The following is a 24,431-nucleotide window of genomic DNA, read 5'->3' as shown; positions in this document are numbered from 1 at the left end:
ATTCAGTATCAGCAGCAATATATTTTTCAGAAGCATTTAAGCAATATCCAAAAAGTCTCTTAATAAGAAAAACACATTTTGATTTATGAGCAGCAAGAATCGCCTGGCATTTGTCAACTCCAATGTTTATGACTTTATTTCCTCTTTGCAGATTGACAGCTCGGCTGGCTAGAAAGAACAAAGAGCAGTGGGGAGAAGGAAGGTGAAGTATCATCAATTAGAGACCAAGGATTGTGAGTCTGTAACTCCTAAGAAGTGGGGAACAAGAGATAAAGAAAGACTTCAGAGCACAGTCAGAAATCCATCAGACACAGATTTTGCTTCAGGTCCTGTACTAGGTTGGCAAGTGTTCTTACAGACAGTAGCTTAAGGCCATAGCTATTCTGTATTCTGTTTGATAGGAACCGCTGCAAGAGAAGACCGAGCTGGATTATACCCACCATTCCACAGAATAACTGAAGACGTGGGCAGAACTCAAAACCACACATATATATGTGCATAAATATACACATATATACACAGAAATTACCCATCTCTGGCTGATTTTAAAAGCTTTTCTCCAGGAGCATGAAGACTCAGTGAAAGTCTCTTAAAACCTTATAAGTCTCCTGGACTTGAAAATCTGACTTTTTAGCATCTCAGTGATTATAATAAAATTTCCAATCCTGGGTTCAATGAAAAAGTTCCCTCTGTTTCAATACACGGCCAGAAAATATGAATTTCAATCTGTGTCTTAACAACAGAGAGGAGGAAGCAAATGGCCAGAACAGATAGTGAAATCTGTGAGACCGTCTGGAGATGGCACATTGAAATCCATCCCCAGCAGAGATGGCTCAAGGTTATTCTGTCAGATATTGCCCATCAGATAGACTGTACAAAATGCTGATACACTTCAAGTGGGCGCTGGTGGGATTCTCAGGGTGCCTGGGAGCCTGATGGCGGACGTTTGCCTTGGCTTAGGGATCACTTCGTACTTTGTGATTAGAAACAACCCAATCATCATAGCACAGGTACACAGCTGCAAATAACCCGATGCCCAGGCCTGAGTCCTGTGAACCTCTAAAAATAGTTTTCAGTCTTTCAGCAGAATTAGATACTTAAATACCTTTAAAAAGTTCTGTGTTTCATTTACCACATTAAGCAAGTGACCACCTCTGCTAACCTGGCTTCTGGTTTGCTTCCCCATGGATCCACAGGAGAGGCAACTACCACAGCCGGGGCTTGTGTAGCCAGAGCCAGTCCAGAAGGCTCTGTCTGCTTCCAAAAAGAGAGCAAATCAGGTGGCTGGTGGTCAGCAAGCACATGGAGCCCCCATCAGTGGACAAGGCATGAAATCTTTTCTCAGCATCTTTGCAGGACATCAGGGAGGATTTCATAGAATCATAGGATCATCTAGGTTGGAAGGGACCTTTAAGATCATTGAGTCCAACCACCAACCTAACACTGCCAAGTCCATCACTAAACCGTGTCCTTAAATGCTACATCTACACATCTTTTAAATACCTCCAGGGATGGTGACTCAACCACTTCCCTGGGCAGCCTGTTCCAATCTTTGATAACCCTTTCGGTGAAGAAATTTTTCCTAACACCCAATCTAAACCTCCCCTGGCACAACCTGAGGCCTTTTTCTCTTGTCCTATTGCCTGCTACTTGGGAGAAGAGGCTGACACTCACCTCTCTACAACCTCCTTTCAGGTAGCTGTAGAGAGTGATAGGGTCTCCCCTCAGCCTCCTTTTCGCCAGCCTAAAAACCCCACTTCCCTCAGCTGCTCCTCATAAGACTTATGCTCTAGACCCTTCATCAGCTTTGTTGCCCTTCTCTGAACATGCTCCAGCACCTCAATGTCTTTTTTTGTAGTGAGGGGCCAAAAACTGAACACAGTATTTGAGGTGGGGCTTCACCAGTGCTAAGTACAGAGGTACAATCACTTCCCTAGTCCTGCTGGCCACACTATTTCTGATGCAAGCTAGGATACTGTTGGCCTTCTTGGCCAACTGAGCACACTGCTGGCTCATATCCCCAGGTCCTTTTCTGCCAGGCAGCCCTCTAGCCACTCTTCCCCAAGCCTGTAGTGTGGCATGGGGTTGTTGTGACCCACATGCAGGATCCAGCACTTGGCCCTGTTGAACCATTGGCCTTGGCCCATTGATCCAGCCTGTCCAGTTCCCTCTATAGAGCCTGTCCTCAGGCAGATCAACACTCCCACCCAACTTGTCAGGACTTTCCCTCCTGCATTCTTTAAAGCTGGTCGTCTGCCACACATACATAATAGCAAATTAAAGATTTACTGAAATCAGGCAAATCAAGTGGGGACATGACTCCACCAGAGCAATCCACCAGAATAGTGAATCCTGAGACCTCACGCTTACACTTGGTGTTTTCCAACAAACTGAACTCCTCTGAAAATTTGCACTGCAACAGTCAGAGGACGCTGAGTTCATTTTAAAACAGGACTCTAGTTTATAAGCTGAAAGTCCTTAAACAAAAAGTATTGGTGTTTTCCCTGACATCATATTTGCTTTTCCTGGAAATGTTCTTTGAATGACAACATGAAAGGCCATTCCAGCCATCAATTAAAGATGCTGCTGTCAGAAGAGCAAACAGAAATCTACAGGAAAGGCTCGATCAGGGTATCTGATGCTGTTGAGCAGACTCCTTTTTATGCTGCTTGATAAGCTCTTTGGGTCAGGACTTCATTGCATCGGGTCAGCCAGAAACAGAAGTCCTAATAGTGGACTGGTCAGGAAGACCAGGGTGTGACAACACAGCATTGATCAGGAGTATATATTTTGCAGGAAAATAGCTAAGGAAATTAATAGAAATTCCAGGTGCCCAGTTTGATCCCAGAGCCACATATGTAGTTGCCACCAGGAAGCTGTGAGTGGGCTCCCCGAAAGCCTGGGAATCAAACCCTGGACAACAGGTTTTCAATGTTAGACAAAATATAGGTGTTCATGGTCCATCTCCACTGAGTAGCATAAAGACCACAGATGGAATCTTTAATCCTGAAAATTCCAGGCAGAAGCTTTCAGTAAAATGAGAATTATCTGCTGTAGATATCTGCTACACATATTCTTCTCTGATTGTGGTCCTTGCTTGTCTCTGGTTTTAAAGGTCTAAACCTTTTCTCTATGATCATTCCTATAGCAAGTATCCACTGAGCAAGTCTTTATGTTATTAACAAGATAAAAAATAATAATCAAAGAACCAGAATAAGAAAATAATTGCTAATTGTGAACTTAAATTCCATCAACTTTGCCCTATCATTGTGGGAAAACTCTATCCTCAGTGGCACTCAGGCAGCTATTGATGAGCAAAGTCACATTAAGCTTATTTACTGTAAATGTCAGTTTTAAAAGGTTTATTGAAAAAAGGATATAAACTGGGACATGGAAATGTAATAAACAGGGATGTGACTGTCAGTTTTACTGCCAGTTACCACCTTTAGCACATCAGTAATGGATCGGTGGGATCATGTTAGGTGCTGTGATTAAGGGCTGACTGCTGCAAATGCAAAGGAGCAGAGAAGCAACAGCAGTGGCAACCCCCTAGCCCAAGGTAGCACCAGCCCCAGGCACTGCCGGGTGTCCAAAGAGCCTGAGCAGCCCCTGGACCTGGCAACCCCCCAGTGCATGGCCCCAGGAGAGGTTCTGTCCCATCACCCTGCCTAAGAGGTGACTAAGGCAGGACTACAGTAAGCTGGCAGGTGAGGGTTTTAGTACCCCTGTTCCCCTTTGGGAGCAGTGCAGATGCAGGTCTTCTCCCTGCGTTTCAGTCCGTGTTCTCTAAGAAGGGGGCTTCTGCAGTTTCAAAGTGGTCCCAGCCTCTGAAGAGCCAATTTGGCTCCCAAATTGCTCAACATAGCCTAATAACAGTGAGCTACCGCTTGCCAGAGTTTTTGCCTCTTGTGTTATATTGCAAAAACTAAAAAGTTACTTTGCCTTTTGAAAGCAGGCAGGTACTTGTTGCAAATCAGGCATTTTAGCATCCACCATTTAAGGCTCTGCTTCTGCAGCAGTAGGTTCTCGATCATCCCAATGTGTTTATATGTTCAGATGTTTATAGCAGCACTCCTACTGTGAGAAGCGGTTGCACCTCTCCAGTGGGACTCACTTCTCCATGTTACACCATTTTTAACTTGGCCAAATCTCAGCTGAACAATGTCATAGTTAAAGTAGCTTATTTATTGTCCTATCTGCCAATAAATTAGGAGAGCTTTGCAGTAATGGTATTAGTAAGAACTTGAAGATTGGCAAATAGAAAGCACTAAGAAAAAAAATTTAACAAAATCAAGAAAACTTGAACAAAAATAAAACTCCCCTCTGTTAACTGAGTGAATGTACCTGAATTGTTGTCTCAAGTAGAAATTAATTAAAGATTTCCCTTTTCCTCTGTCCAATTCAGGCAGTTTTAGTCACTGAAATCCGTGAGATTGAAAACAACAGAGGAATGATCTTTCTCTCTCTCTCATGCACACATACACACAAAGAGGAGGATTTCGTTCAGAGGCTATCCAATTTACAATGTTTCAACAGAGGTGGTTTTTTTCCCTGTGATTTTTCCGCGTAATACACTGGTACATATTCTTAAGCTAATTAGAACATTTTAACCTAGCTGTTATCAACAGCACACTAAAACAACCCTTCCAAACATTGCTTTGATTTTTAAAACATTGGTTTGCCTTTTAGCAATCTTTCAGCAAAGAGTTTACATTCAGGATGGTTAACGGCACAACTTGTTTCAGACCGATTATAGAATTCAAGAATTTAGTCATCAAAAGTTTCAGGTTGAACCAGACACCTGATTAAAAGAGTTGCAGTCAATTTGCTTCCATCACTGAAAAGTACTAAATCACACACGCAAATCCATCCCAATTTAGAAGAGCAATTATGCTGAATGAAAAGCTTGATTCAATTGCCTCTGCCGTCAAGGATAGAAACATACAGAATGATGGTGCTCCCAACTATCATAGCTCAGAATTCAAATGGGTTCAGTGAACCTGCTTAAGAATGAATTATGGCTGCAAATTATTTGCATGAATTATTGAGCAAATAATTATGAATGGCAATTACACCGGGAAGAATTAGGCTTTGTTCACAGGGAACTCCTGAATAGAATGAATATTCAACAGATAAGTTCCTTGTTACAAATTATTTACACTACCCCAATATAAAGAGTGAAAGTAAATTATTTGAAAAACATAATCTGAATTTTATTAATTGTAAATATAATTAGTAAAAACACAAGTGTATTGTACCCAGACACATATATATATCATAGAATCATAGAATCATAGAATCATAGAATCATAGGGTTGGAAGGGACCTCTGGAGATCATCCAGTCCAACCCCCCTGCCAGAGCAGGGTCACCTAGAGCAGGTTACACAGGAACACATCCAGGTGGGTTTTGAATGTCTCCAGAGTTGGAGACTCCACCACCTCTCTGGGCAGCCTGTTCCAGTGCTCTGCCACCCTCAGGGTAAAGAAGTTCCTCCTCATGTTTAGGTGGAACTTCCTATGTTCAAGTTTGTGCCCATTACCTCTTGTCCTGTCCCCGGGCACCACTGAAAAGAGCCTGGCCCCATCCTCCTGACACCCACCCTTTAAGTATTTATAAGTGTTGATAAGGTCACCCCTCAGACGTCTTTTTCCCAGACTGAAGAGACCCAAATCCCTCAGCCTTTCCTCATAAGAGAGGTGTTCCAGTCCCCCAATCATCTTTGTAGCCCTCTGCTGCACCCTTTCCAGCAGTTCCCTGTCCCTCTTGAACTGGGGAGCCCAGAACTGGACACAGTACTCCAGGTGTGGCCTCACCAAGGCAGAGTAGAGGGGGAGGATGACCTCCCTTGACCTGCTGGCCACGCTCTTCTTGATGCACCCGAGGATGCCATTGGCCTTCTTGGCCACAAGGGCACATTGCTGACTCATGGTCATCCTGTTGTCCACCAGGACTCCCAGGTCTCTTTCCACAGAGCTGCTCTCCAGCAGGTCAGCACCCAACCTGTACTGGTGCATGGGGTTGTTCCTCCCCAGGTGCAGGACCCTACACTTGCCCTTGTTGAACTTCATAAGGTTTCTCTCTGCCCAGATCTCCAACCTGTCCAGGTCTCTCTGTATGGTGGCACAGCCTTCCGGTGTGTCAGCCACCCCACCCAGCTTGGTGTCATCAGCAAACTTGCTGAGGGTGCACTCTATCCCCTCATCCAGGTCATTGATGAATATATTGAACAGGACTGGACCCAGTACTGACCCCTGGGGAACACCACTCGTCACTGGTCTCCAACTAGACTCTGTGCCCCTAATCACAACCCTCTGAGCTCTATTTTTCAACCAGTTTTCTATCCACCCCACCGTCCATTCATCTAACCCACACTTCCTAAGCTTCCCTATGAGGATGCTGTGGGAGACCGTGTCAAACGCCTTGCTTAAGTCAAGGTAGACACCATCATGTACATATGAACCAGACAGGAATACAGGACATAGGTCTCCATTTTGTTTTGCCTGAGTGAATAAATATAATTTGAAAGGTTCTATTTCTAGAAAGCCAAAAGAATAAGCACAATCATTCTGTTTGTAAGAATCAGTTCCATACCTGATCAAAATAACAATCTTTTAAAGACAGATCTTGAACAGACTACACTTTCTTAATTTGCTTAATCTTTGGGGAATTTGTTTTTAATTATCAGAGAATTTTCTGCATTTATCCTAAAGATTTATTTATAACTTTTCATAATTGCCTTTGTAAGAATTTTATAGATCTTTGTAAAGCAGAAGTTATTTTATTGGATTTTTTTTTCACTGAACTGAGGCCAATAGAAACTGCTTTGAAATGAAAATATTTATTCATTTATTGTTCATAGCAGTGCAACTCTGAGTAACTTTGGTCATCTCATAAACACAAGGGGCAAAAACCTTTGCAACAAAGGTGCAAGAAAGCAAAACCAGAAAGAGTAAATGGAAGTGGCTGGTTCATTACGGAGCATGTGGTTTCATGAAATAGTAGGCTTGGCAGGAGGATGGACCTAAGCAATGTCTTTTTCCTATCTCTCCATCCCTATTGTTTCCAAATCAAGCCTCCCCCAGGTGTCTTAATGTAACCTCAAGGGGCCAATGGTCTATGCTAAAAATAAAACCTCTCTTTTGGAGTTTAATTAATAAAAAGAGAATAAAATATCTTTAAATAGATTAATTTTACAAACTCAAGTTAGAGAAAAAATTGGCAGATGCTGAAGCCAGAAGTGGGAGGATGGAAGACCTGGTGCTGGGCAGCTGCAAGCACACAGGTTTGGCAGGGTGAGAGCCACTTGGGTAGAGCAGATGCTCAAAGAGCTCATTCTGCTTTGTTCTTGAGGGGGCACTTCTGAAAATATTGACCATTTATCAGGAAAAAAAATGGCCATGAAAGGATTCTTTGAGAGTCTTCAGTCAGACAAAAACTAAGGCTCTGTTGTGGTGCAATGACTGACGTGGAAAGTCCTCCGAGATTATAATTTTCATGCCCCTGTGAGCAGAATCATAGAATAATTTGGGTCGGAAGGGAACTTTAAAGGTCATCTAGTGCAACCCCCCTGCAATAAGCAGGGACATCTTCAACTAGATCAGGTTGCTTACAGCCCCGTCCGATTTGACCTTCAGTGTTTCTAGGGATGGGTCATCTACCACCTCTCTGGGCAACTTGTGCCAGTGTTTCAGCACCCTTATTGTAAGAAAATTTCTTCCTTATGTCTGGTCTAAATCTACCCTCTTCCAGTTTGAAGCCATTACCCTTTGTCCTACCACAACAGGCCCTGCCAAAAAGTTTGTCCCCATCTTCCTCACAGGCCCTGTTTAAGAACTGAAAGAAGGCAATAAGGTCTCCCTGGAGCCTTCTCTTCTCCAGACTGAACTACCCCAACTTTCTCAGTCTTACTTCACAGGAGAGATGCTGCATCCCTCTGATCATTTTTGTGGCCCTCCACTGGACCCTCTCCAACAGGTCCATACCTTTCCTGTGCTGAGGGCTCCAGAGCTGGATGCAGTGCTCCAGGTGGGGTCTCACAAGAGCGGAGTAGAGGGGGAGAATCACCTCCCTCGACCTGCTGGCCATGCTTCTTTTAATGCAGCTCAGGATACAGTTGACTTTCTGGGCTGCAAGTGGACGCTGTCGTCTCATGTCCGGTTTTTCATCCACCAGTCCACCCGAGTCCTTCTTGGCAGGGCTGCTCTCAATCCCTTTATCCCTCAGCCTGTATTGATATGAGGGGTTGCACTGACCCAGGTGCAGGACCTTGCACTTGGCCTTGTTGAACCTCATGAGGTTCACATGGGGCCAATTCTTCAACTTGTCCAGGTCCCTCTGGATGGCATTGCATCCCTCAGGTGTGTCAACTGTACCACTCACCTTCGTGTCATCTGCAAATTTGCTGAGGGTGCATTCAATACCACTATGTCATTGATGAAGATATTGAACAGTACTGATCCCAATGCAGACCCCTGAGGGGCACCACTTGTCATTGATCTCCATCTGGACATTGAGCTGTTGGCTACTACTCTCTGGATGCGACCATCCAGCCAATTCCTCATCCACCAAACAGTCCCCCAGTCAAATCCATACCTCTCTAATTTACAAAGAAGGTTGTGGGGGACCGTGTCAAAGGCCTTACAGAAGTCTAGATAGACTATGTCCATTGCTCTTCCCTTGTCCACTGATGTAGTCACTCCATCATAGAAGGCCACTATGTTGGTCAGGCAGGACTTGCCCTTGGCGAAGCCATGCTGGCTGTCTCAAATCACCTCCCTGTCCTCCGTGTGCCTTATAGCTTCTAGGAGAATCTGTTCCATGATCTTCCCAGGCACAGAGCTGACAGGTCGGTAGTTCCCAGGGTCCTCCTTTCTACTCTTTTTAAAAATGGGTGTGATGTTTCCCTATTTCCAGTCACCAGAGACTTCACCTGACTGCCATGACTTTTCAAACATGATGGAGAGTGGCTTGGCAACTACCCAGCCAATTCTTTCAGGACTCTGGGATTCACCTCATTAGGTCCCATAGACTTCTCTCCGTTCAGGTTCCTCAGGTGATCATGAACCTGTTCTTCTCTTACAGTGGGAGGGACTTTGCTCCCCGAGTCCCTGCCTTGCATTCCATACACTTGAGAGGTGTGGAAAGAGAGGCTGCCAGTGAGGACTGAGGCAAAAATGTTGTTGAGTACCTCAGTCTTCTCCTCATCCATTGTTACCAGTTTGACAGTCTTTCCCATCGTGGGGGTACGCTTTCTTTGACCTTCCTTTTCTGGCTGACATACCTGTAGCAACGTTTCTTAGTGCTCTTTGCATCCCTTGCCAAGTTCAGCTCCAGCTGTGCCGTGGCCTTTCTGACCCCATCCCTACACAAGCAGGCAGTGTCCCTATAATCTTCCCAGGATACCTGTCCCTGTTTCCACTCCCTGTGCATCTCTTTCTTGCTCTTTAGTTTGACCAGTGGGTCTCGACTCAGCCATGTAGGTCTCTTGCCCTCCTTTCCTGATTTGGTACACCTGGGGATCAAGAGCTCTTGTGCAGCGTGCCCAGGTGGCCAAGAAGGCAAATAACATCCTGGATTGTATTAGAAATAGCATGGCCAGCTGGACTAGGGAAGTGATTGTCTCACTGTACTTGGCACTGATACACTGGTACAGTACTGGTATCTCGAATACTGTGTTCAGTTTTGGGGCCCTCACTACAAGAAAGACGTTGAGATTCTGGAGCGTGTTCAGAGAAGGGCAACAAAGCTGGTGAAGGATCTAGAGAGGTCTTATGAGGAGCAGCTGAGGGAAGTGGGGTTGTTTAGGCTGGAGAAAAGGAGGCTGAGGGGGGACCTTATCACTCTCTACAACTACCTGAAAGGAGGCTGTAGAGAAGTGGGGGTCGGTCTCTTCTTCCAAGTAGCAAGTGACAGAACAAGAGGAAATGGCCTCAAGTTGCACCAGGGGAGGTTTGGATTAGATATTAGGAAAAATTTCTTCACCGAAAGGGTTATTAAAGATTGGAACAGGCTGCCCAGGGAAGTGGTTGAGTCACCATCCCTGGAGGTATTTGAAATATGTGTAGATGTGATGCTGAGGGACGTGGTTTAGCGGTAAGTTGGCAGTGTCAGGTTAATGGTTGGACTTGAAGATCTTAAAGATCTCTTCCAACCAAAATGTTTCTGTGATTCTATGAAAGCATTGTTAAAGATCTGCCAGCTCTGTTCTGCTCCCTTCCTACTGAGGGCAGTTTCCCAGGGGGTCCTGTTGACTAACTTCTGGATCAGCTGGAATTTTACTTCCCTAAAACTCAGGGTCCTGACTTTACTCTTCGCCTGACCCGTATCCCTGAGGACTCTGAACTTCACTAGTGCATCATCACTGCAGCCCAGGCTGCCTCCAATCTTGACGTCACCAATTAGCTCACTTGTGTCGGTGACCAACAGGTCCAGTATCATATCCCCTCTGACAGGGCTGTCTATTACCTGGCTTAAGAAGTTATCCTCAATTGCATTCCAAGAGTCTCCCGGATCGCCTACAGCTCACCATGCTATTTTCTAGCAGATGTTGGGGTGGTTGAAGTCCCCCAGCAGGACGAGAGCTTGAGAGCGAAATACCTCCTGTAGAAGACATAACTGATTTGATCACAGTATGACCCTCTCATCTCTCATTAAGAAATGATAGACTTACACACCACTGGAAGATCACAAATGTTGTTACTCCACAGAGAGAAAACCAAATAAAACATTCATTCCCTGATACTTTGGAAAGCTAGTCAGAAGATTTATGACCACCATTAAGTTTAAACGTGCTAAAATGGGTAGTTTCTTCATTAGTATGCAGAAAAATTTTGCTAAGTGTATTTTAATTGTAGCATCAGCAATGAAAAAAATCTTCACTTCATCTTTTTTCCTAAAACCAATATAATATGTGACTGAAGTGCCACAGTTTAGTTTACAGACATGGCCGGAGTAGAGATTGTCGTAATTCTGGTCTTGTTCTCAGAACTTAGTTAATGAGATAATGTGTGCTAATAGGGGACATTTCCCCTTTTACTACCCTCACTCACAGTTTGTTCTAAGAACTGAGAGGTTTTTACCTGGCTCTGAAGGGCTCTGCCGCCCCAGACCCACTCATGTGTTGCAGTCAGCACCATGGTCCTCATCAGAGTCCTTCAGAGACCTCTCTGCTACAGCTCAAAGCCCAACAGCACCTCCTGCATCTTCAAGTCACTCTTCCATCACTGCAGCTCTGTGTGGCTCACTAATGGCTGCCTCAGTGCTCCACTCATTGCAGGTGGGATGACTCTATATACAGTTCCTGGATCAGAGGAGAATTGGTACCTGGCAAAATCTTAGTTGAATATCTATTTGTGTGGTTTGATAGTGCTCTTTTCCTAGCGCTAAGATTTCTATGGTGGTAGGAATGTGACAATTTAGCGAAAATTTTTAGTTCTGCTTGTATATTTATTTCTATTGTTTATTGTTTATTTTACTTAGATGCTGATGACAATCGGAGGGTGGGTGGGTGTAATAAACAGTTCACTATAAACAGGCAACTCTCATTATAAATATAAAGCCCTAAAGAAAGATGAGCCAGTGGAAACTTTGCCAAAGAAGGAAAGAAAACATACGTACTACACAAGCTTCAGGAGATCCAGTGCCACCCAGCCATCCCTCCAGGATACATATTAAAGGGATACTCTTCTGAGAGCTGACTGGATTCACCAACATGTTCCATTTCTTGACATTTACCGGAATTTGAATTAAGCTGCTATAGCGCTTACTGATCATAAAAATGTCACAACAGCTTTAGAGTGAAATAACTTCTGATCGCTACTTTGTCAAGAAAGCAAGACAGCAATGACTCTAGCAGAGAAAAAAACTTCTAGGAAATGTCTGGGAAATCTAAATCATGTACATTAGAATACATTTTCAGAAAGCAATAAACCAAATATTTATAAGGACATAGAAGCCACGAAGCGCTGGATATACAGACAGGATATACGTAAAATTCTGCAGCAAAGAGGAGCAACATGAAGAACCTTGCCATAGTCAGGTGAAAGATGATGAACGAGGTTCCTTTTCATGAGTTTTTTTACTGTTACAATTTCATAAATGAAAAGAACAACAGTAACCGTGTAAACATATACAAGGTGGACGAGTCAGGTACTGCATATTTTAAAACAAAAAAGTGCTCTATACCAAGGCCTGTTTGAATTCTTCTTTGCAAAAAATGGTAATGGTGACTTTAGTTAGGACTAGCTCTATCTCTGAAGCCACATGGGAGCCCGTAAAACAAAAGATTCAGCCAAGAAGTGCACACTCCAAAAACCAGGGGTTGAATTCGGACAAGTATTACACATTATCCATGATGACAAAGGGAAATGTAATGTGTACCTAACAACAAGACAGCTTGTTAATGGATAAGCTCTCTATGTGTAATAAAGTGCTAATGGCAGCACTGAAAGCAGACAGATCAAAAGCAACAGATGGTGCAAGAGATTTTGAGTTGAGCAGCTTTGCCAATGAGAGATGACATCAAAGTACTAGATGTGGATGAGTCATGGCTTCCTCTCTCCCCAACCTGTATCAAAGGTCAATGTACCTACTTCAGCTGTATGAAGATTTTCTCACAATGTTAGTAGATGAAAAAGAAGACCATGTATTGGCTAAAGAAATTCATCAGTCACTCTACCCTGGCTGATGAAAGTAAGTTGTCTTTTTTTCTAAGACTTTGTTTGGGTGGTCACATATAGAAAAAAAAATTCTCAAGGCACAATTTCCTAGAATTAGTCATGAAATCAGTAACGGTTAATGTGGAGCTTATTTAAATGCTAAAAAGATTAAGATATTTTCTGTCCTATTGAATAACAGAAGGGACTGTTTATCCTTTGCATCCAGAAACTGTGACCAAACCCAAAATATTATGCTGCCAGTGAACATGTCTCACCACACCTACGGTGCCGTAGCCTGGGTCAGCATAGCCAGGCTTCAGGAATGCATTCAGTAGGTATATACATCCACACCTGAGCCTTTCACCTTAAGCTGTCTTTATGGTCTTTATGGTCAGTGGACAGAAACAGGCACTTTTAGGGTACCACATATCTGATCTATCTTAGACATTAGTTATGTATGAGACGAATTATGTCCTGGAAGTGTTTAGGTTCCATGTAAAAGGAAGCACTAAGCAATATATACAGCTGGTTCAGATATAACTGCTTTCCTTAGTAATCTGAATTTGACCAAAGGCAAATACCAGCTGAGGAAAAATCAGATGAGGAATACAGCACTGCATTAACAAATCAAGAAAAGCAATTTACGTGATGTCATTGGCTCTGTCAAGTCTGCCATTAGACTTCCCACATTACCAATTCAGAAGGGTGACAATATAAAAACAACATATGGAGCAAAGAGTCTCACCTGAATGCTTACCTGCTTACATCCAATATTTACAATTTCATTAGTCCCATACTTATAGGCCAAACTTTGTTGAATAGTCTGATCTGCACTGATGTCCTAATGATCTACATTAACATAGACGACTTCTAAATTATCAGCTCTTTTGAAAAAAATAATGTCCACCTCTGTTAACATGATACATCAGTCACTGAACTTCATATGAACATTGGTCTTGCCAAACATAGCTCAAGTGTGTAGGACCAAGATCTGTATTGCAAAAGCAAAAAAATAGCATTGGAACATTGCATTGTGTTTAAAATATTATTTTTGAAGGGCACATTTAATATGACCTGAAATATTTTTTTATTTTTTTTTTAGTATTGATAAATATTTCCAATATGGAGATCTGTGAGAAATATTTATAGAAACTGGCATCATACCTCAAAGATGTGCCTGAGGGGAGATGGAAGGACAGCGTTTTAACCATGCAGTCTTGTTCCACAGTTATATATAAAGCTCTTCTTAGACTGGCATAGAAACAATTTATTCCTTAGCTGGAGGATAATCATACCCGTGATGACATCCGCTCTGAAGAAGCATAAAATCTATAAGCAATACTTGTGGCAAGTGCCAAGTACATTTCAATTCGGTTCTTTATAATTTTACATATTCCTCAATCACATACATATTTGAAGTGTACTTCAGTTAAGTAAGTGGCGGGTGTTTTGGAAAATAAATGGGTTTTGGAGAGACCTTCCAGCACCTAAAGGGGGCCTACAGGAGAGATGGGGAGGGATTCTTTATAAGGGAGTGTAGGGATAGGACGAGGGGTAGTGTTTTCAAATGAAAAAGGGTAGATTTATATTAGATATTTGGAAGAAATTCTTTCCTGTGAGGGTGGTGAGGCACTGGAACAGGTTTCCCAAAGAAGCTGTGGATGCCCCATCCCTGGAAGTGTTCAAGGCCAGGTCTAGTGGGAGGCATCCTTGCCCATGGCAGTGGCGTTGGAACTAGATGATCCAACTCTAACCATTCTATGGTTCTAGGATTCCCACATTGATGCATTCGACATTATACCGGGACTAGTACAGGCTAGACAACAGCCTAGTGTCATATGAAAGAACATATCTCAAGTAATGAGACATATCTGCCCTCTACTCTGCCTTGGTGAGGCTGCACCTGGAGTGCTGTGTCCAGTTCTGGGATCCCTGGTTCACGAAGGACAGGGAACTGCTGGAGAGGGTACAGCAATGGGCTACAAAGTTGGTTGGCCAAGAGAGGAACACCTCTCTTATGAAGAAAAGCTGAGGGATTTGGGTCTCTTCAGTCTGGAAAAAAAACGGCTGAGGGGGGATCTTAGCAATGCTTATAAATACTTAAAGGGTGGGTGTCAGGAGGATGGGGCCAGGCTCTTTTCAGTGGTGCCCAGGGACAGGACAAGACGTCACGGGCACAAACTTGAGCATAGGAAGTTCCACCTAAACATGAGGAGGAACTTCTTTACCCTGAGGGTGGCAGAGCACTGGCACAGGCTGCCCAGAGAGGTAGTGGAGTCTCCAACTCTGAAGACATTCCAAACCCGCCTGGACGCGTTCCTGTGCAACCTGCTCTAGGTGACCCTGCTCTGGCAGGGGGGTTGGACTAGATGATCTCCAGAGGTCCCTTCCAACCCCTATCATTCTGTGATTCTGTGATTCTGTAATTACTGAGCTACCTGGATTTCACAAAGACATAGATACTGGTGAGGCTGTGTTCAAAATGCTTGAGAAAATTAAGTAGGGCTTATGAGGATAGATCAGACAGCTGTGGTGGTGACTCCTGAAAGTACATAAAGTAAGGTGGAAACAGAGTGATAACAAGAAGAACCAGCTGAATAATGACCTTTCCTTACAGAAAAGTTATAATAAAATGCCAGAAGAGAAACTTAAAATGCTCCCAAACTGTAGAAATAAAAGGCTTGAAAGACTCAGGGAAAGAACCCACACTAAGAGCAGAGAGGAGTGGGCCTAAGGTGGGGAGAAATGTGTTACTGTTGAAGAAAGCAGAGACATGTTTGAGAAGAATTGCCTTTCCCACTTGGCCCTATTCCCTTTGCTGGCAACTGCAGGTGCATGACAGTGAAAATAAAATAGCAGATGTAGGTGATGGTAGTGGCACAGATGGTGGGTCTTGCTGAAACCATGCCTGCTCTGTCACTGGTGGAATGATTCTGGACCTGAAGACAAACTCTGCCATTAATACGGTTGCAGGGGTTGCTGAGTGTGGATTAACGACATGACAGTGCAGCACTGATGTGGTGTTTGATGTTTACTAGGAGACATCAAGAAAAGGTGCTGATAGATGTGCCAAAAAAATCCCACTATAAGCCTTTCTCAATGAAAACCAAAGGCTCAGATGTCCAACAAATGTCATGATGCTTTTGTGGTTTTACTACCTTCCTGCGCTGAATCAAATCTCATAGAATTCCTGGTTTCAAAACAGGAGGAAAAAGAGTAATTACAGAGTTAACCTATAGGATAATATTCTTTGTATCACATGAAGATGCTTCTGCTTCAAGCTAGTAAAAAATCACTGTGATAAAATTAAACTTCAGCAATCATTTCAAAGGAAGGCAGAGGTTATTTGCACGCACTCTGCTACCTGCAGGAATAATCACAATTAGCAGGTACTTTTGGGTTTAGTGGAGATAACAGATTCTGCAGTACTAATAAGGTAATGTGGCCATGGGGATTGATGCAGGCAGAGCACTGATCAAGTTTCAACCTTTTTCAAGGTGTGACTTTGTTAGTGCCTTTGCAGGCGAGCAAAACTCATGGAAAGGAAACACTATTTTTCGCAGAACTTGGACAATCATAGGAGCTTTCGCACAACCTCTTCCTGAAACTGCAGAAAAGCACATGTCCTTTTTAAATCCCTAACAGTGCATGAAGTGACATAGTTGAATGTTGCCAGCCACTTTTTTATGCTAAGGGGTGAAAATGACTCAAGCCATGTACCATCCTCAAGCCATATACCATCATAACAAGATTGTTTCTTCTGACAAGTACTGCATGTAAGCTATCATGCAAAATTTGAAGACGATCTTTGTGATGTGAATCCACTGGGCTGAATCCAAATAGTCCAGACTGACAGCTAAGGCAAAAAGGAGTTTGAATGGTGGCAAGGTGACAGCTGTGGTGATGACTCCTGAAAGTACATAAAGTAAGGTGGAAACATAAAGTAATATCAGGAAGAACCATCTCAAGAATGATCCTTCCCCAGCACGCAAAGTAATCCTGCAGTTTGGGAAAGCAACTGTTTCTATTCCTGCCAAATCATTGAATGCATTTGTTAGTAATACACTCAAGGGTGTAAATATCTACAAGCTAGAAATCTTTATAAGCCAGAACTTACATCATATCTTGATAGATTTTGTGCAAGATCATTTTAGTGAGGATTTGAAGGAAGAGGAAGGGAGTTGTATAGCTATGCATATTGTGGAGGCGAACGAGACCAGGGTAGGATTCGTGGGGCTAAACATATACATGTGAAAATGTGTATTTCTGTGTCTGACCTTGTCATCTAGGTACGTCTAGAGTGTGACTCATTTCATCCTAAAGGAGCTATCTAATATAGACCTCATTAAACATGTCTTGTAAGTGCCTTTTTCCCTGCTGCCCCAAGGGAAATCAAAGCTATCAAGCTCAGGTGTAGACAACTACACTGTAGATGTCTAACCAGCCAGGAAAGTCCCCTTGTTCCTGCCTTAAAATATCTCACATCTTCATCAAAGGAAGATATTGTATTATTTGCTTGGGATACTTTGAAAGTACATATGTTTTTACTGTTACTAAGATTTGGGTTTCACCGTGAAATATTTAAAATTTTGGTAATGTCATAATAATTTTCTTTAATCACCAAAAGGGAGTGCTCAGTCAGCCTAAGAACAATTACCAAACTACAATTTGTGGTCCCTAAGTAAGGCTTCAGCTCTAAATGTTTTCAAAAAAGACACCATTACAGCTTGCAAAGTTAGATAATGCCAATTGCTGAAACTTTCTTCTTTTTAAATTTTTTTTGCACTGTCTGAGAGCCCTGCTAATAGCATCCACAGACCATCAGAGGGGAAAACTCTTCTTTCTTGGTCTGGACACCCCTCTCCAGACCACGTTTTTTGTCAGGGAACCTATTATCTCCTTTTCCTTCTTTGCCTGAAAAGGACAATCGCAGATCACTATCAAAATGTTAAAAAATATATAGTAAACCAAAATTTTCATGTCCATGCTTAAAAGAAAATGAGGCCCATTATTTACAGAAAACAGCACAAACTTTCCTTGCTTTTTGACACTGTTGCTGGGAGTTTTCAAGCAGCCCAGAGTATTTTTTCTCTGTGTCCACCAACAGGTATCAAAAGAAATTTCTGTTCTCTGTCCCTCATTTTTCAGCATAGACTTACAGACAAGCTGCCTTGCAACCTCCTTAAAGGGAAGAATAGGGTTTGGCTGAGAAATCACCTGATAGAGCTAACTATACATATATATTAAATGTGGGCTTTTTGTAAGACCCTTGAGGACCAGAGAAAATGTTTTACAGTGAGAAACTTGACAGGATCAGAATGTTTAATGTATCACAAGTGGAATGACTGATGGCTTGCTGCTGGCGCCTTAAGTACCTTTATAGGTAGAAAAATCTGGACACGTAAGAAGTTTCAAATATATTGGATAAAGGCATATTTGGAAGAGTTTATAGACACATTTGGAAGCTGAAGCTATACACATTTCAATAAGAAATTATACACTCATTAAAAAGTAAGGACGATTTCCCATTAAAATGGATAACCAAGAAAGGAGCAAGATCCTCCACTTTTTGTCAGCCTTATTAAACATTTTGAAAGACATGCTTTAGTCAAACAAAGTGTCTTCATACATGGGTGACTCCATGAAATGCAATGGCTTGTGAAATTGGTTGGACCCGATGATGTAAAACTCCTTCTCATCCTCATATGTTATGAATGTAGGAAGTTATTCATTTGTACAAAGCTGCAGTACATTATTACTACATGGGAAGGACAACCTTCACCTTGCATAGCCCTCTGGAATCCCATTCAGGCAGTATAAGTTAGAGAGACAAAGTGATTTTTCCTTTTCTGCTCAAGGAGAATGTATTTGTCTAAGATCAAGCTGATCGATAACTTCCAATTTTCTGTCCCCTTAGTGCTTCTTATTTATTGAGAAGTATTTCACGGAACTTTTTATTAAAACTCTATCTCCTAGTCCTAGAAGATAGTCAGGTATCATTGCCTCACTTTACACTCCAATAAATACAGAGTCATGAGCTGTCACTTGCGATAAGGTTGGCAACTGGTTGGGAATTTCTGATATGGGTGACTCAAATCCTACTTGTTAACTCAAGTGCCTCTTATAAGTAATACACCAGATCCCTTTTCCCAACCATCTTTCTGTGATCCTGCCTCTGCACTCTACGCAATCCCCTTCCAGAAAACCAGAATTCTCATCCTCATCATCTTTCTCCTCCCTACTAACAGCGATGTAGCACACTGACAAAGTATACCCTGCATTCCCCCTGTTTTAGTGTCTCGTCCATGTCAGTAAATAAAATCCCTCTTGCAGTTCAAAGGGTTGGTTGTTCCTGTGGTGCCTTATTGAAGTGTTCGTTTCTGCACGTAATAGATTTTCTACTTTTCAGGCTTTTTTTTTCTCTCCCCTCAAAAAAAGGTTAATATAATTCACATAGAAAGGAAGAGGTTTTGAGTTTAACATTTGTATGGCATACAACAGACTACGGGTGCTCCAAGCACCATCTACAGAGATGGCAATTGCTGATTATAAGCATCTAGGCATGATGGGTGAGATGTACTGGTGTACACTCTGAGTTGATGCATGCTGGCCAATAACCGGCTCTTTAACAACACCTTCTACTAACCTCCACCATGCTGAGCAGCTATTGGTGCAAATAAAAGGGATTAGACTGTAGAGTGCAAGAGCTTGTGCTGTGCACATGGTGCACTTGCCTGGCATTACTGTTGACAGCAGACTGCTTCCATTCGATTGCTTTGCAATCTCAAATCACTTAGAGAAAAACAGATACAGATCTTACTCCCTAAGCCACAGTGGTTCTGGTGTGCAACCAGGCTGATGTGTAAGCAGGTGTGTGTGACTCCACACACACAAATCCCACTGCAGTCCAAATCAACTCCCAAGGCAGATCCAAAGAGGATGATCCACACATATTTCTAATCTTTAATAAACAGACAAAATTAAACTGGAGAGTCATGTTCTGTCCTAGGTCTTTGGAAGGATCAACAAATAGAGAACATTAATGACAAATGGTGTTCTTATACTTTCTTTGGGGTACCCATCCTTATTACAGGATTTTTTTATCACAGATTAGAAATAAATCTCCAACTAGGCTAATGAACAAGGAGAGATAAGAATAACTGTGCCCTCCACAGGAAGGACATATCAGAACTGAAAAAAAATAAAAACAACCTTTTTGTATGAAGAGGCCACCTGCATTTTTTCAATGCTTACAATCCGCCCCAGCAGGAAACACTTCAGTATGAATCATGGCTGTCACCCTTTTGGTTGGTGCTGCTGTGTCTGCTCCCCTCCATGGGCTGAGGAAGGACTCAGGGATCTGCAAACTACAGAAGATGACCTGCTCAGCAAGAACGATGCCAAATGGCCTGGTCCTGTAAGTGCTCAATTTCCGTAGTTCCTGCAGGGTTTGGCAGGAGCTGGGAGCTTTCTCTGTGGTACCAGAGCACATCCCAGTAAAGAACACTCTGAAAATCACCAGGGACAATTCAAATGTCTATTACTGGTCCTGCTCCTCCTCCATCCCAGTCAACAGCAACCTGGCACTGAATTCACCTTTAAAAATGGGGACCACAATGTAAATAATCACTAAAATTAGCAATGTCCATAGACAATCAAAAATAATAATATAAGCATCTGATAGTCAAATATCATCCAATGTCAGAAAGGTTTCTGACAAGGGGCCATTTCAGAAGCTGTCTCCAGACATATCCTAAAAGGGCAAAGGTGAGAGTGTTGGTGATGAGTGCTGGTGCATAAGAGTTGGTGAATGGCTACGAGGGATGGGACACGGTGCCTTCAGTCCCAGCAGAGGAACTGCATAATATGAAGGACATAGCTGCAAAGACAGCTCAGAGGACACTAGTGGGGGTGGATATACCAATGTGGACTACTCCAGGGAAAGACTTGCTGTGTTGGATGCATGTAACAGCCTGAGCCACCTCCACAGGCTGTGCCACCATGTCTGTGTCACCAGATGATGGTCGGTACAAGAAAGCCGGTGTAGGGATGCTTGTAGTCAGTCCCACCTTCTCCATTCCTTGGGGGAAAAGCCCAAGAGGTGACCTGAAAATGTAGCCAAGAACTCGATTCTGAGAAAAAAAACATGATTCCTGTGAAATTGAGACATTTGGTCAGTGTAACAGTGTAGTGGCATTGACAAATGTGTGTTCCATCAAAATTCTGGTGGTGTCCTCAAGGGTCCCAGAGGAAGCAAAAAATGTTCTAAATTGTTAATTTATGTGCATTTATACACAGGTTGTACCCCCAAATATCAATACTGTGGCATTAACATCCTTTTTCCCACCTCAGAATATAGTTTGGTGCTTGCTTCAACTTTTTGTTTACTTTCTGAAGTTCACTGGCACTGTCCAAAGCAACGCACCTTGCTTCATGAGGCAGTGAGTTAAACAGCAATGCTGCTCCTCAGCAGCAGCTTTACAATAGCACTTACAATAAGCTTATCAGTCAGTAGTGCCCTGAGGCGGCTTAGCAAACACCAGGAATGGTGGCCCACACCTTGGTGTGGGACACAGACGTCTTTCTGAGATGTGATGATGGGTTTTTCTGAAGACATAATGGGATATACTGATAGAAGAAAAAATTCTGCAGGCAAGTACAGAACAAGTTAGCTACCTTGTTCACAGCCTGGTCTTTTAACAGTCATTACCAAGTCTTTCCAAACAAATCTAAAGCTTAAACCAAACTCCAACAAGCAAATTCTCCACCAGCATCTTTGCTGATGAAGGCACAGGGGACTGCATCATTAGGCAGGGGTCAACCAGCAGAGCTCCACCAACTTCTGCAGAGCTGCCTTTATGTACACAGCTGAAATCCAGACCCTCTAGGGGCATCGCACCTAGAAACAGAGCAAGTAATTGCTGCACAGTTTCACTGGAAAAAAAACCAAACACTCAAGTACTGACAGCAGATGACTCAGTATGATCAGTGGTTTATAAATATTTAACACATCAGTCATTCCAGATGAGGCAAAACCTAGGTCAGCCTTGGTATGACATGGTGAGTTACTCAGAGTGAAGGGGAAAGGCTTCCTCCCTTGTCAAATGCAGCGACTGCAGGAGATTCTTCTGAAGTACTTATTTATGGGGATGAGTTTGGAAGGATCAATGATGAGTTGATTCTGCGTAAACTCCCAAGGGTTGCACTACTGCATAACAAGAGAGGGAAGAAAGAGCAAGTGAGCTCAACCTGAAGCCACTTTGTGTCACGCAAAATAAGGTGAAGTGCTGTGATTTCTGTGATTTCTTAGCCAATGTCTAAGAACTACATATTTATCATTATTACTAATTATCAGGGATCAAGACAGCATCCAAAGGCCTCTACCTAATAAAATTGTTACTGATGTCATCTGGAGCGGGAAATTAATACAACATCTTTGAAGAGTGCTTTGAAATTGGAACTAGCTCTTCATATTGCAGGTGAAATTCTTCCGTTCAGCGTATGAGAGTTTCCCTTCTGTTGGTCATGTATGTAATTGAAACACCCAGCAATTTTCTTCTCTCATTCTCATTTGGCAACTCCTTTGATTTAAACTGACTTTTAAAAATGTGATCATAATAACCTTTTATATGTTAAAAGTCAGCTCTTTTCTTCAAACTTCCAAGCACTTTACAGGATTTTTGTTCTTGTTTTCTAGAAACACACGCTGAGCACAGGCAGTACCGATGGTTATGCATGGCAAGCAGAGGAGACGGTCAAGGATGGAGGATGAAGTGAGTAAAACCCAAGGACTCTGGGGCATTCGTAAAGCATTCAGGCTTGAAGTGTGACCTGTTAAATTGAATATTTGGCTAATATTCCAGGGTAATGAGTGCTGAAATTGCTCCCACCTCATTTTATCCCTTCAAGTTGGATGTCTGATTTAGTGGGGTCAATCCATAGACACACACACTGGAAAGACAGTTGGGAACCTGTAGCAGGTGGCAAAATGAATTCCTCTCTGTAGACATCTAGTGATCTTAGTCTAGGAAGAGTGGGTGAGATGCACAATCTTTTAACGGCACAGCTTTAATGAGGTGAATTATAACCTTTTTTCTTCTCTAAAAGAGCTTCTTTTCTAGGGTTAAACGCTCAGGAAACTATGTGCTTGTTCTGTCAAAGGGCTCCAGGTTTCTCTGCGGGTTCCTTTGGTTTAAATCTCTAAATTTCTCCTCCTGATGCTTCTGATACCATCTTCTTCAGCTGGGAAGCAGATCCCTGGCTTGATTGGCAGAAAAAGCCCATCCAACCATCTTCATGCTAACACCATGAATAACTTCTGCCTTTTCATTAGGCCTTCTCTTGCACACAGGAACTAGGCCATTTTCCAGATCTTAGAAATCTTAGGTGTGATGCAGTGGTATCAGCGGCAGATTCCTCATTTACTAGAATGGAGGAAAAAAAAAAGCTCCAAGAGACTTGGGACATGAAACTGTTCCATGCATTCCATTAATTTCAGATAGCTCCTGCATGCCAGGATAAGGAAGATAGTAAATTAAATAACTAAATAATATATATTGAGCGACATCCTGAATTATTCCTTTCCCTTCTTACGCACTGCATCATATCTTGGTTATTTTTTCATTAATTAATTTGAAGCAGTGACTGCCAATCTATTTGTGTCCTGTACTGTCTTGTATATAGTAGTCCTTAAATTAAAAAGAAAAAGAGCTGAAAAAAGTTATGTTTTTAAATTCCATTCTCCTTCTTAAAAAACATGAGAGGCTGACTAAAAGCTTAAACAGATTTGATTTTTTGTGATAGGACTGGAATAAGCAAATTCACAGATGTATAGATAACAGAGTAGATGAGTATATTGTCGAGATCTGAAATGTGCTTATATTTGCAGTATTAGAAATATAAGGTTATACAAAGTCTTGATTTATCTTTTTAAAATAGCTGGAGAGATTTTAATATTTCTACATGAGTTCAAGTCCTAGGGGCTTTAAAAATACCACTTGGCATCACAGGCTTTTGGATAAATTATTAAAAAATGCTGATAGAGAACAAAACACATCAGTGAGTTGAAAAATTTCAGCATAAATTAAACTCTTCTTAGCTTACCTACATTAATTCTGGGCTAGGCCAAGCAGTACAGAGAAAGTGCTCAAGAAGTTGCAGGTTTCATGAGTAATAAAGATATCAACCTGAAGGCAAAAGCAATAGGGCACGCGACTAATGTGATTATCTCAGAAGCCCTTGTGAGTCCCTTCAGTTGATGATGAAGGTGGCAAAACTGTTTTTTAAGTATTTTCCTGTATTAAAATACTTAAAAGCAACATCCATCATAAAGAGGCTGTTTTACCCATAAACACGCTACGAACATCATTAAAGATGGCTGCTGTTTTCCGCACGTATTTCCACTGCCTGATCGAGTAGGCACAGCTACAGCTCTGAAACTTGCTGGCTTTCATCTCCCAGCAGAAACAACGCTTCATTTAACGCTAATGGCTCAGAATATAATTAGATATATTTGTGTAAGTTAGAAAGACATCCTTTTCTTCTTTTTTTTGGTGTCTCTTTTTTTCTGTATGCTGTGTTCCAGCTCAGCAAAATCTGTGAAGACAAACTGTAAGCCATAGCATTGTTGGTGGATAATAAACCCACTAGTGGGTACTCAGTTACTGTGATGCAAATAGTGCTGCTCTAGCAAATTTACATGTTACTAATACCAGATTCACTTGTTAAAGGCTCATTACAGGAGAAGAGGAGGGTGCAGGTCCACAGCAGTGGC

The sequence above is a fragment of the Chroicocephalus ridibundus genome, chromosome 1 (assembly GCF_963924245.1).
Source record: "Chroicocephalus ridibundus chromosome 1, bChrRid1.1, whole genome shotgun sequence".
In the NCBI taxonomy this organism is placed as follows: Eukaryota; Metazoa; Chordata; class Aves; order Charadriiformes; family Laridae; genus Chroicocephalus; species Chroicocephalus ridibundus.
The sequence above is the reverse complement of the archived record's forward strand: the minus strand, read 5'-3'. Positions refer to the sequence as shown.